The 12,446-nt window shown below is 48.0% G+C and overlaps 1 long non-coding RNA gene across 1 annotated transcript; it reads left to right on the top strand.

The window, feature by feature from the left end:
* The first annotated feature begins 1,090 nt into the window (after positions 1–1,090).
* LOC135375171 (uncharacterized) lies at positions 1,091–2,110 on the top strand. Its single transcript, XR_010417177.1, has 3 exons — positions 1,091–1,367; positions 1,475–1,594; positions 1,921–2,110. It is a non-coding gene; the product is annotated as an uncharacterized LOC135375171 (long non-coding RNA).
* The last annotated feature ends 10,336 nt before the right edge of the window (positions 2,111–12,446 follow it).

The following is a 12,446-nucleotide window of genomic DNA, read 5'->3' as shown; positions in this document are numbered from 1 at the left end:
TGATATAGAGATGGGCTGCAAAGCGATAAATCTAAGACCGAAAAAGACTGACTTGAACAGTGGACGTACGTAGGTGCTCCTGTATTTAAAAGACAGATGGAGGTTGATAACAAGACCCTTTCCAACATTTTCCCTCGGCCGTCGGTTCTTGCACTGCCCCAAAGCGGATTGTGGGCGTTAAAGTCGCCTAAGAGTATAAATGGAGTTGGAAGTTGGCTGATTAAGTGTTCTATATCGCTCTGTGCAAAACTTCCTGATGGTGGCAAATAGACCGAGCAGATAGTGACAATTCTGTCCAGACACATCTGCACGGCTACGGCTTCCAAGTCTGTAACTAAGTGGACTTCTTTGGACGGAACAGTTCCTCGTGTTACGACAGCCACGCCACCAGATGCGCGAGTGGCGTCTGTTCGATCTCTTCGAAATACATTGTGTCGACGAATTGGATTTGGTGTGTGTGTGTTTAAGTATGTTTCTTGGAGGCAGAAACATGCTGCATTGTACTTGTCGAAGAGATCGTTAATGTCGTCTAAGTTAGAAAGTAAACCACGGCAGTTCCACTGGAGGAAGTGGTTCATAACGGTCACACTAAAAAGGAGGAAAAGAAAGCGCAGCACTTGGTGACAACGACTAGAAAGGACTTGTACCATTTAGGGGGGTTGGACCCTTCGCGGGGGTTGTTTCTGTTGCTCATTCCCTCTGAAACCCCTTCCTCGTCCTTTTTCTCGTTTTTCCTTCCGTTGTGAAGGAAGGCTGGGGAGGCTCGACGATGACTTCTGCGACATGCAGTCATCATCATCGACCTCCATACTTTGGGTGCCTCTTTGGGAAGGGGTTTTTACGACCCCGTCCCAAACTGATTGTGTGCCATCGACCTTAGAGGAGGCCATGGCTGTTTCTTTGTGGCCAGTTGAACGGCTGGCCTCCGTAACTGCAGGAGTCACCTGAGTGTCTCCAGCCTCCTGTTGGGGAGTGTAGGGTGGGAACTCAGAGACCTGCGAGCAGGTTTGAGTTTCCACAGATTTCCTTGGTGGTGCCACTCCCCTGCGCACCACTTCGGAGAAAGATCCTTTGATTTGAAATTCGTATTGTGTCTTTGCAGCTCTGTAAGGAATGTTTTGTACGGTTTTGATCTTTATGATTTCTTTTTCTTCTTTCCAACGTGGACACGATCGAGAGTACACCGGGTGGTTGCCCTGGCAGTTGGCACAACGGTACTCATTGCTGCAAGTCTCTGGCGAATGGTCTTTGCCAGAGCACTTTGGGCAGGTGGAGTGTCCGCGGCAGACAAGCGAACTGTGCCCAAAATGCTGGCACTTGAAACAACGTCTTGGGTTTGGAATGTATGGTCTGACATTGCAACTGAGGTAACCAGCCTTTATATTAGAAGGTAACGCATGTAGTTGAAAAGAAAGAATAATGTGCTTGGTTGGGATTTCCTTACCATCCCTCCTCATAATGATCCGTTTTGCAGAGACCACGCCCTGCTCACTCAGTCCATCTTCAATCTCAGATTCTGTGCATTCGATGAGTTCATCTTCTGATATTACACCTTTGGTTATGTTCAGTGTGCGGTGTACGTTAACATTTACAGGTATGTTCCCGATGTTTGACAGTGTCTGTAGTGCCGTGCTTTGATGTTTGTTCTGTACTTCGACCTGGATATCCCCTGCATTCAGTTTTCTTGCGTTGTAAGATTTGCCGATTACTTTTTCGAGTTCCTTCGCCACAACAAAAGGAGAAATTTTAGCAAGTGGCTTTCCCTCTTCCTTAGACTGAATTATTAGGAACTTCGGAAACCAAGGGTCTGGAGACAGATCAAGCAGATTCGGTTCAGGTCTCTCGGTGCGGCTCCGTTTTAGGCGCCGATCAGTTTTTTTAGAGTGGTGGTTATCCATGTAAGAAGATATTATTGTTCAGTGCAGCAGGCGTGTCGCCCACCATGGAGCCCAACTTGGGGAACGTGCCCCGCACGCTAACACCTACCTCTGCACTATACCCTAGTGCAGCTTCTGGAGAGTGAAAAGACTGCCCAAGGTTGACCCTTGCCGCCAAAGAAGGTGAAGGGAGGAAAAGGAAGACAGTGAAGGAGTGGAGAAAGAAAAAGTAATGAAAAGGTAGATGGCGACTAGCTGAATAATCCTGGCCGGGCCTTCCAGGACTACCCGACTATGGGAAGCAGGGGCCAAAGCGGTGTGTTGCTTTCCCAGAGGGGCCCCGAAGGGTCCAAAACAACCTCCGGGTCCACTCAACCGCCAGGATCCCCCTTTCCCCAGACACGGGAAAGCCACGCACAGCTATACGTGGGGGTCTCCCTCCTGCGGCGACCCAACCGTGAATGCAGGAGGGGGCTACTGCGGCTGCTGCCGGGCGATGGGGGCGCCAATTTCCCGACGCCGGTCTTGGGCCAAAGAGCGCCAAATCAATGACTTAATGACTATGAATGTTTACGATGTTGACCAATATAAAAGCTTCTGTTCTCATAAAAAGCATGGTAAAAACGTAAATGCTATTACTTGAAAACTGTCACTACCTGGGAAATTCATTTCATTACAGGACTAGATGTATTTTATCAACTTTGTAGAGTCTAAAAAACCAAGGATACTGTCATAAGAGACAATCCCATCGTCACCTAGTAAAAGAGATGGATGATATGGTAAGTGATATCGATAAAATATCGAAAAATGAGTGATGCGGTGGCGGTCATACAAGGGACAACTGATAAGAATATGCAGTACGGTCAGTGGTTCACTACAGTGTTGACAGACCGGTTGTTCCTCGGCCCGAAGCAGATAATTATGCGTTAGGTGGGAATGCCCAATTCGCAATCGTGTCAAGATTGAGATAATTGGTACGCATAGATAATCGGAGAGATAATTGGCACATATAACCATATCATCGGAACTTTTTTTCGTTAGTGTTAACAGAGGCAATTAAGGAATACCTTAAAAAATAAATAAAAGAAAGGTGCGTATGCTGCGGCGTACTCACACAAGAACTCCGAAGGCTCATGCTTGGCTGAAGTCGTTTCTGTTCCTTCAGAATTGCAGTCGCCACCGCAAAAGATTGTGTTTTACGTGGATGTCTCGATAGCATTTTCTTGACTCAAAGTGCCGCCGAGTAAATAATTTTGAGCATAAAATGATGATGCGAGCCCATTGGTGTAAACATGACGTAGGTGAAAGAAGACAGTTGACGGCAGATCATGGCTTGCGTGTTGGTGAGGCTGAAATGCTGTTTTTACCGTTGCTCGTTCGTTTATATATCGTTTTCCTTTGCGTATCGTTTATATTGCTCGTTCGGCCGTTTGAATTTATGTAGAGTTTCGGGGGGACGAACCAACAAAAGAACAACGCAGGACACTATACGGTGTTGTACGTTCGTCCGTCCTTTTGTCTTCACTCCAAATTCAGATATATCCTGCCTATACGTCAAACAATTTTGGTTGCCTAGCGCTTACAGAAAGTCCAGCTTTCATCTGGGAACAGGTCGTGTCTGTGTCTTCTTGCTCCTGTAACGTTCGCTGAAATTTGAGCACGTGAGAGTACGTTTCTACGCTTCGACGTCGGGGAGGACGAGCTGATATTGATCGATCTCTCATATGCTCAGGTACACAACAGTTGCGATGCGGGATAATTGATACACGATCACACTAAACAAAAGCAGCAAAAAAAGAAGCCCAAGAAGAAGTGGTGTCTCCCTCTGTGCCCATGTTCTTTTTGGCTGCTTTTATTTAGTGTGTTCTTAGGCTACATTTCAATCCTCCTCCTTGAGATTAAAGGAGCAATGAGGAGGCTATAAAGCAATCAAGCAGCAATAAAGCAATAGAGCAATAAAGGAGCAATCCTCCCTCGTCCGTCACGCTGACCACCAGGAGTCGTGTAATGTGTCATCGTGTTCGTGCAATGGCGTTGTAACCCTGCGCTTACGCAAGAAATTAGTGTCACTCGCACTACGCCAGCGCCGTATGCAACATGCGCCCAGCGCGCGTGCGCTGTCTTCGAGACTCTGGTTCACACTGCTGCGTTTTACGCTTGCGTTTATGTGTTTTCGTCGCGGAACAGGTTCACGTTGTCGGTTTCGCAGTCGCCGTTCACATCACTGCGTTGGGCCGTTACGTTCCTCCAATGAACGAGCGCCGTTCACAACGCACCCTCCAGGGAGAAAAGGGAAACGCCGCAGATACCGTGAGCTCCCCACGCATAGAATGCGCATGCGCTATATCCTCTCCTGCTATTGGGCACTTGGCTTGCGGTGCTTGCATGGAGAAGTTGGAGTTGGCTCAGCTCCTTCCGTTCCGCTTACGTACTGAGTTTGCGGAGAGGCGGGCTGTGTTGCCATGGCGACGATTCGCCGCAAGCGCAAACGTAAACGCGGCAGTGTAAACCAACCTTTGGCGCACTTATACGCTAGCCCGCTTGTGTTTGCCACTGTTGTGGCATGTGAGAAGTATTGCAACTGCACGTGCGCTGTTTGACGATGAAATCATTCACCGCCTGTACACTGCGAAGGTGACGCTGAATGGCCCTGGGCCCCGAGCTTGAACTTTCACATAGCGATCCTTATCGTTGTATTTATAGTTCGCGCGCTCCAAAGCCGATTTGGTATAGGCTCGCGCAAGAGCTCGGGGCGAATCACTGGCCGAAACTGGCGTCGAGACTGGGAGGTACCTGGGTTCGAATCCCGGTGCCGGCTGTGCTGTCTGGGGTTTTTCCTGGGTTTTCCTCAGACGCTTTCAGACATATGTCGGCACAGTTCCCCTAGAAGTCGGCCCAGGACGCACACTTCCCCAGGGCGTCAGTCGTGACGTTGCCCACATACGTGAGGCCGACAACGGCAAGCCCTTTCACCATCACCACCACCACCACCGAAACAATGCATTATGGAATAACGACAAATTGAAGATCGATCTGAAATTGATCGAAATTGAAAATCCAGGTCGATTTTCTAAAGGATCACGTGTTGGGTTATGTAACTGATATGACTTCGCTGTTACTCTGTCAATAAAGTTTGTGTTAACACCTACACTGATCAATTTATCTTTGTGAAACACTATAGTTATTCGTGATAAGCTTATCTCATGTATACTCGCAGCATAGCCAAAATCAAACTGAGTCGTAACGTGTACCTCCAATGCTTCCTTTCTGCATGTTCAATATGTTTCACCAGTTTACAATCTTAAAAGATTTTCTTGTTACCTTTTCCGCAGGTTCATCGGTGTTTGCAAGTTCATTGTGGGTTGCTGCGTTTCTCCGTGAAGTCGTTATATCACTTCGTATTATTATTATTCCTTCTTTCTTTTTTTTTTACTCTTTACGGCAGATGGTAGCCCTAATAGTTTGCCCAGGTCTGCACACCGCGGCCCTACACGTGTGCGCGCACCATGAAAGTTCTGCGAATCGCTAACCGTTAACGCGTACACTCTAAGAAAAAAAGGAGTAAAACGGGGAGGAATTGCAGCTTCTACTCCCCTAGTGTGCAATTACTCCCCATTTTAGTCCCCTAACCCGACATTTAGTCCCGACATTTACTCCCCAGGACTGCAAATTGTCACTAAACTTCGCGAATGGTCTCCTGAATGCAACAGTCTACGTAAATATGTGCCCTTGGTCAATTTGAACGACATAAGGCTGTATAACTCAGAGCAAGTAGCAATTTTTCAGCCACACAGAGTAAGAAACAGTTAGCGCATCTTTCTTCGCAAATTGTGCCCTAGTATGGCGCAAGATTTTATATCACTCGATATATCACGGTTGACGGTTTGCTTCAAAGTATTTTCATGCATGCGCACCAATTATGTACCTGGGACTCTTACAACAGCGCGTGAAATGCGGTCTTCACTCTGTGACATTCATTTACTCGCTCTGCGGCAGTCCCGTGAAGATGACGACACTGGGACGTCATCTGTCACTTCAGGCAGCACTTCAGCCTCTGTTTTCTCACTTTTTCGCTCTCCAAAATAGAATAATATCGCGCTTCGACATTCCGTCTTCTTGTATGATGTTACGACTACTCTTATCTTTCACAGTGTAAGATCCCTGTCCTTGCTGCTAAGCACCGCCCTTGGGGGGAACATGGGAACAATCGCAAGAAGAAGCTAACGCAGTGTGGAACTTTTGACGTTAACTGTTCCGGAAGTGCTGTAGCGCCCTTTGTCCAGGCGAGGGGTGCCCCTCTTGCCAAAGATCCGTGACACGTACGTGGTACTTATAGAGTTGAGAAGAAATACAGTAGTCTTTCCCGTCTTCTGTTTTCTTTACTAGACGTCGAGTAGCTTGTCAGCAGTGAGCGGGCTCACATCTCCACTTTTTTCCCTCCTATCATCATCATCATCATCACCCTTCAAACTTTTGTGTGCTTATTGAAATATTTAAAACGCAGGTTTGGCGCGCATCTTCGGTTCTTTGTCATCGAAACAAGAGTAGAACAGTTAGAAGACATGCGCACATTGAGCTAAAAGTTCACCTTACCGAGAAGCTACGTGGCGTCCACTCTTTCTGTTGGTTAGAATCAGAAGAATCCATGACCACAGGCATCAACACAGCTAAGAGCACCACAAGGCGCCAAGTCAGGAACATTTTCTGATTTGGTTTCAGGTTGCGCGTTATGCAGTGTATCTACACCCGTACAAAACCTGTCTCAGCACACTGCAAAATGACCACAATCTGAGTTAGTTCGGAAAATTTAGGACCTTAGTTGCTAACGATAGCTATAGGGCCCGACCACATCACAGGCTATAGTCTGTCTTTTCAATGTTTCAATGTATACTCTGGTCGTTTCAATGTTTCAGTACATTGTTCCCAAGCAGCACAATGTGCTGGAAGTCGAGTGCAATTGGGGTGGACGGTATGTGTATCAATATTCTTTAGTCTCAAGCGTCTGCTCAAGGCCTTCCACATATCCGTCCACCCCTATTGCACTCGACTTTCAGTACATTGTGCTGCTTGGGTCCAAGCAGCACAATGCAGCAGCACTGTAGCAAGCAGCAGCAATGTAGCAGCACAATCCGAACCAAGAGGAATGCTCCTCTTGTCCCAGTTGTGTTGCCCAGTTGGTCCGTACGCCAACTTGATTGCATGCTACTATCGTGGGACACGTTAGACAGGCCTTCGAGTGCCAAGGATACAACAAGGTACCCCGGGAGCACCAAGGGTCTCCCAAGGGGACCAAAGGTACCCCAAGGGAGAACCCGTGATACTTATCCCAGGTTCTTCAAACAGCACAATGTACTGAAAGACGAGCCCAACTATGGTGGACGTTATGAGTCATATCAATGCTCTCTAGTTTCACGAGTCTGTTCAAAGTCTTCCACCTACCCGTCCACACCTATTGCACTCGACTTTCAGTACACTGTGCTGCTTGGGATATGTCAGTGACTGCATGGTAGCACACCTTTACCGGGTATTCGCACGAGGGGCATCCCCATGGAATATTCTAGTGTAAAGAAGAAAAAAAAAATACAACTGGAGAAAAAGTTCCGCCGCCTGTTACGTTGTACGTTCGTACGGTGTTGAAGCAGCGGGTACTCGCGTAGCAGACGATGCGGTCCGTGTCTTCGTCTTGTCGTCTGCTATGAAATATCTTATATCTGCATCGCAGGATATTCCCCAGAGTCAGCACTCTACGAAAAGACATAACATCGAGCGCTCGCGTTCAGGTGGCAGCAGTTATGGCATTTTTCGCGTCATCCGCTGGAGGGTTCCGGGGCATGTAGTTGACACAGAAATACAGAATTAATACAGAAATAAATACAGAATTAATAAGAGAGAACTGATGTTCTGAGGCTGGAACAACATAGAAAGGACAAACACATACAAGGCCTTAAATTGCCTGAGAAATGAAAGATGAAAGTCACTGAAAAGGCTAGCCAGCTGTAGGACTCGAATCCACATTTTCTAGAAGGCGTGAAAAAAAAAGAAAAAAGGCGTCCTAGCGTAGCTCAATTGGTAGAGCCCTGGACCGGTAATCCAGAAGATGTGAGTTCGAGTCCTACAGCTGGCTAACCTTTTCAGTGAATTTCATCTTTCACAGAATTAATGTCTTGCGAAGGTCATTTTTCTCACTCTTGTTTCTCCTGAGCGCAGGTTTGGCCGTCTGAAAAGTGTCATTTACACTGCGAATATTTTGCGTTAAGTCTGCTAACAGTCGAAAAAAACAACAGAATGCAAACAAAATAGTGTAACAAAGTAACCGATCTGCACTATTCGGTTGTTACAACAACAGGCCTGTTGCAGTCAAGTTTCGCCCGACGATTGCAGCGCCAACTCCCTCCGCGTGTGCAGAGTGCCAATGACTGCCGTGCCCAGCGCGTTCCTTGCCTCACCACCGTACTGGGAGCGGCGTTCGCTTTTGCGGAAATCATTGCGCTACGGTTTTTCAGGGCCGCAGTGTATAGGCGATACATGCCTGTGTGTACGGACGAACCTCCGGGTGCACAGTTGGCGGTGCAGAATACAGTCTGGAGCGCCCCCAGGTCCCCCAAACTCACCTCGGAAAAGCGTGCAACGAAGAAAGCCGCCACTAGATACCCCACTGTTGCCGTTCCGGATCACTTCAGCGCGCTAAGTTTAGCGGCAAAATGTTTTTGTTGTTTCTGCGAATGAATCTAGTCTTTATACGTCCAAATAAAACGCGTATAACAACTTTCTGTGTCGTGTTTCACTTTTTGGTCCCGTTTTCAGACGTGTTCAGCGATCGAAAGGATCTAGTGCACGGCTGCGTGCATCACATAGCGTACCTGTCGTACCAGGCGCCGTAGGCGCAGTCGTCAATTTCTCCTTCGGTGACTTGGCCTGGCTTGGATTGTGCTTCAACTGGATCTTTAGCGCGCTACAATCAAACGCAAGCCAACGTCTGGTAACAATGGGGTATCTAAGGGCGGCCTCCAGCATTGCACGCATCGGGATAGGAACAAATACATGGGAAAATGGCGACCTTGGGGGACCTGAGCGCCCCCAAACGTCGTGAAACAGGCCCGTCGGTACTCTGTACCCAGAAGTTACATGTGTTTAACCGTCAGCGCGCGAGTGGCCGCAAGGGTTCTTGCGTCGAAAAAACATTCCGTCTCTAACCACACTGCAGCTTTGGCGCGCTATGAACCTACAGTTGTCCGTGCGTCGTGAAAACACAGCTCATCATCATCACCATCGTCATCATCTGTTGTTGCTCCTCCACGTTTTTTCCTCCCGTCTGCTCTCATCCAATGTAAACAAATTCCTACTTACCTAACGGTGAAGTAGAGTGGATATTACTCTTCTCCTATAGGTGTTGAGAGAATGAGTATGGGAGTGAGCACAAGGGATGATACGCGTAAGAACTCGGAACAGTCAACAGTGTTGACACTCTTTTATTGCGCCTTCTGAACTACAGCCTGAACTACAGCAACTAATGTTTCCTAAACGTTTCGTTCGTAGCATTTTGCACAATTTTTTGGTTCCCTGAAAGAAGAATGCTCCTCTTGTCGCAGTGGTGTTGCCCACTTGGTCCATACGCCAACTTGATTGCCTGCTCCTATCATTGGGCGCGTAGGCAGGCTCCCGAGCGCCAAGTACACACCAAGGGTAACCCGAAAGACCAAGGGTAGTAAGGGTACCCCAAGGGAGAACCCGGGATACATATCCCGGGTTCTCAGGGAAACGTTCTCTTGGTGTCTCCATTATGGTGTTTTTGAGGCTATCCGGAAGCCGAGCGCCAAAAACGCTGAGCGCGCGCTCCACCTAACGAGCTTTCTTCCGTCGTCTGCTTTGAAGTAAACATAGCGGTACACCATAGCCGCCCTCTGGAATCGTATCACTGTTTACCGCCGACATCCGATGATTCCGAGAACGTGCACCGGAAGACGCCATGGAGGTGGTTAAGTGATCCCCTGCAAGAGGGAACGTTCCTGGAGCACGAACCTAATGCGCCGCCCATTGGCTATCCAGGAAGGCGCATGTTCACTGCTGTGCCGGAGCTTTACCTGGGTTTTCCTCAGACGCTTTCAGACATATGTCGGTACAGTTCCCCTAGAAGTCGGCCCAGGACGCGTATTTCCCCAGGGCGTCAGTCGTGACGTTGCCCACATACGTGAGGCCGACAACGGCAAGCCCTTTCAACATCACCACCAACACCACCGCTGTGCCGGAGCTAGCATCTTCAGCACACCACAGCTGCAGCCCATCCTTACCAGTTCCGGCCGACACTGAAAGGCACATGGTGGTCAAAGACAGTAGTTGAGGTGCGTCATCCTGGCATAGAGGACATCATGCAGAATCACCGACCCTCTCTTCCCACGAAAGATACTCCCCGTGTTATGTAGACAATGCTCCATCGATTACGCACGGGATCTGCGTTCACGAACTCGCAACTGTTCAAGACCGGCCCCAGGGAGGACTCCACTAGCGGTCACTGTAACTATCCGGAGACTATCGCGCATATCCTGACAGAACGTCGTGCATACCATACTATGCGGGAAACTCATCGTCCCCACGCCAGGCCTGTCATACTGGCTGACGTCTTCTTCCCCGAAGGTTCTTATGCGGAACGACTTTCAAAAACTCGCGGCCCCGTGCGCTTTCTTCAAGAAACGGGCCTCGCGGAAAGACCACTCTAGTCCTCCTCCCATCAACAGTGTGCCTCCGGTCATCCTGCCTGTGCATCACTTTGAAGTCTTCAACTCCCCTCTCCCCCTTTCCTTTTTTTTTTTATTTTGCTATAGTCGTGACGATGCATACTTAAGTGCGGCCAGCAACGGCAAGCTACTTCGACCCCCCCCCCCCCCCCCCCCCCTGTGCCGGAGACCGCTTCCGGTAGGCGCCGACTGGCCAAGACAGACGACATGTCACTTCCGTCTTTCGGCTCAAGTATCTGCTCCTGGGGACGTCGGCGAAACAGGTCCGGCCCATTGATCGCGGTTTCGGAACGGAGCAGACAACCGCCAAGAAAACTGTCGCATGCGCGTCGGCCTTTGGAAGCTAAACACATCAAAGAAGCGGGTTCGTCAGCATACTCGGCTCCCAGCCGCTGTTGCTCTGTGTCGCTCAAATTAAACTGAAGAAAGTATTTATCCTATCCACGGAGCGCGTTTTACCTGAAATATATTACCGGTTTAAAAGAGGACAAACAAGCGTGATTGTGTTCAAGCTGTTATCGGAAAATTCATTATGTACGTACAATACACAACTTGCTAAAAGAAAAAAACATTCCACGGGTAACGCTCTAGAAAACAGTGATTTATAGCGGCGTATTAATAAGCATGCGCTGTATGAGACGAAAACGAAGGAAAACAATACATTGTTGACACGAACACATTTATTCGATGTAGAGGAGAACAAGCACTTAGTCGAAATACTTTATTCGTAAGCCTGAAGTCATTACAAGCAAAAATGCACTTCCGGGTCCAAGAAGGAGAAGTAGCAAAACTTGCTGCAGCATTCCTCGTGCCGCTGGCACTGCGTATAAGAGAAAGTTTCAAGTATATTCGGAAGAGACACACATAAGGAGCGTACATTGTCTAGCATTGTCCACGAGAGACAAAACGTGTGAGTTTGCCACATTATAGCCTAAGTTGCTTCCGTGCCGGAAAATACCGACGATCCTCACGTTCATCACGAAGAGGAGTGATTTTTTTCTTTTTCTTTCTTCTTTTTCTTTTTTTGCCGTTATGGGATTTTCTGTATAGCTCGATATCATCCGCTAAGTGCATATGCTAAACCCAAGGGCGTCGGAAGCCTCTCGCCAAAAAAGGGAGGGGGGAGCTCCGAGGGAGGCTACCGGCTTCGGCGTCATTAAAATCGAATCATCATCGTTAGTTTCCAGGGTTGGTGCATCTAAAGCAAGAGTCCTGACCGAAACCAAAACAACGGGTACCCAGTCATGTTGGCATACCTGGCAATGAGCGAGCTGATCATGCTGCTACGGCTGCGTTAACAGGTGACATAACCCCTTTCGAAATTCCATTTCAAGATCTCAAACTACGTCTGAAAAGATGCATCAGTAATGACTGGCAAGCATCTTGGGACCGGCAAACCAATAATAAATTACGCAGTATCAAGCCCTACGTAGGTTCCAGTTCACCTGGTATGTCCAGTCGACTATATGAAGTGCTATCTTCCCGCCTTCGTTTGGGACACACATACTTGACGCATGGGTTTCTTCTACGAGGAGAAGACCCAACGGAATGCAACCACTGTGGTGAACAGCTTTCGATCATTCACATCCTTATCACGTGTCCAGCGTACCAACATCTTCGTCAACATCATTTTGCTCCCTTTTATAGAACCTTTTTGCCCCTCCACCCAATGCTTCTGCTGGGAGATGACAGCTTTGTTCCTTTTGAGAACGTGTATAGGTTCTTTTAAAGATACTGGGTTTTTTAAAAGATCTGTGATTTTAAATACTAACGTAACAGTAGTTTAAATTTTAGTCCTGCACATGTACTTTTTAACTAACTAGTCTTCAGTGGTATT

Source organism: Ornithodoros turicata, unplaced genomic scaffold (assembly GCF_037126465.1).
Source record: "Ornithodoros turicata isolate Travis unplaced genomic scaffold, ASM3712646v1 ctg00000838.1, whole genome shotgun sequence".
NCBI classification, from domain to species: domain Eukaryota; kingdom Metazoa; phylum Arthropoda; class Arachnida; order Ixodida; family Argasidae; genus Ornithodoros; species Ornithodoros turicata.
The sequence above is the reverse complement of the archived record's forward strand: the minus strand, read 5'-3'. Positions and strand labels throughout refer to the sequence as shown.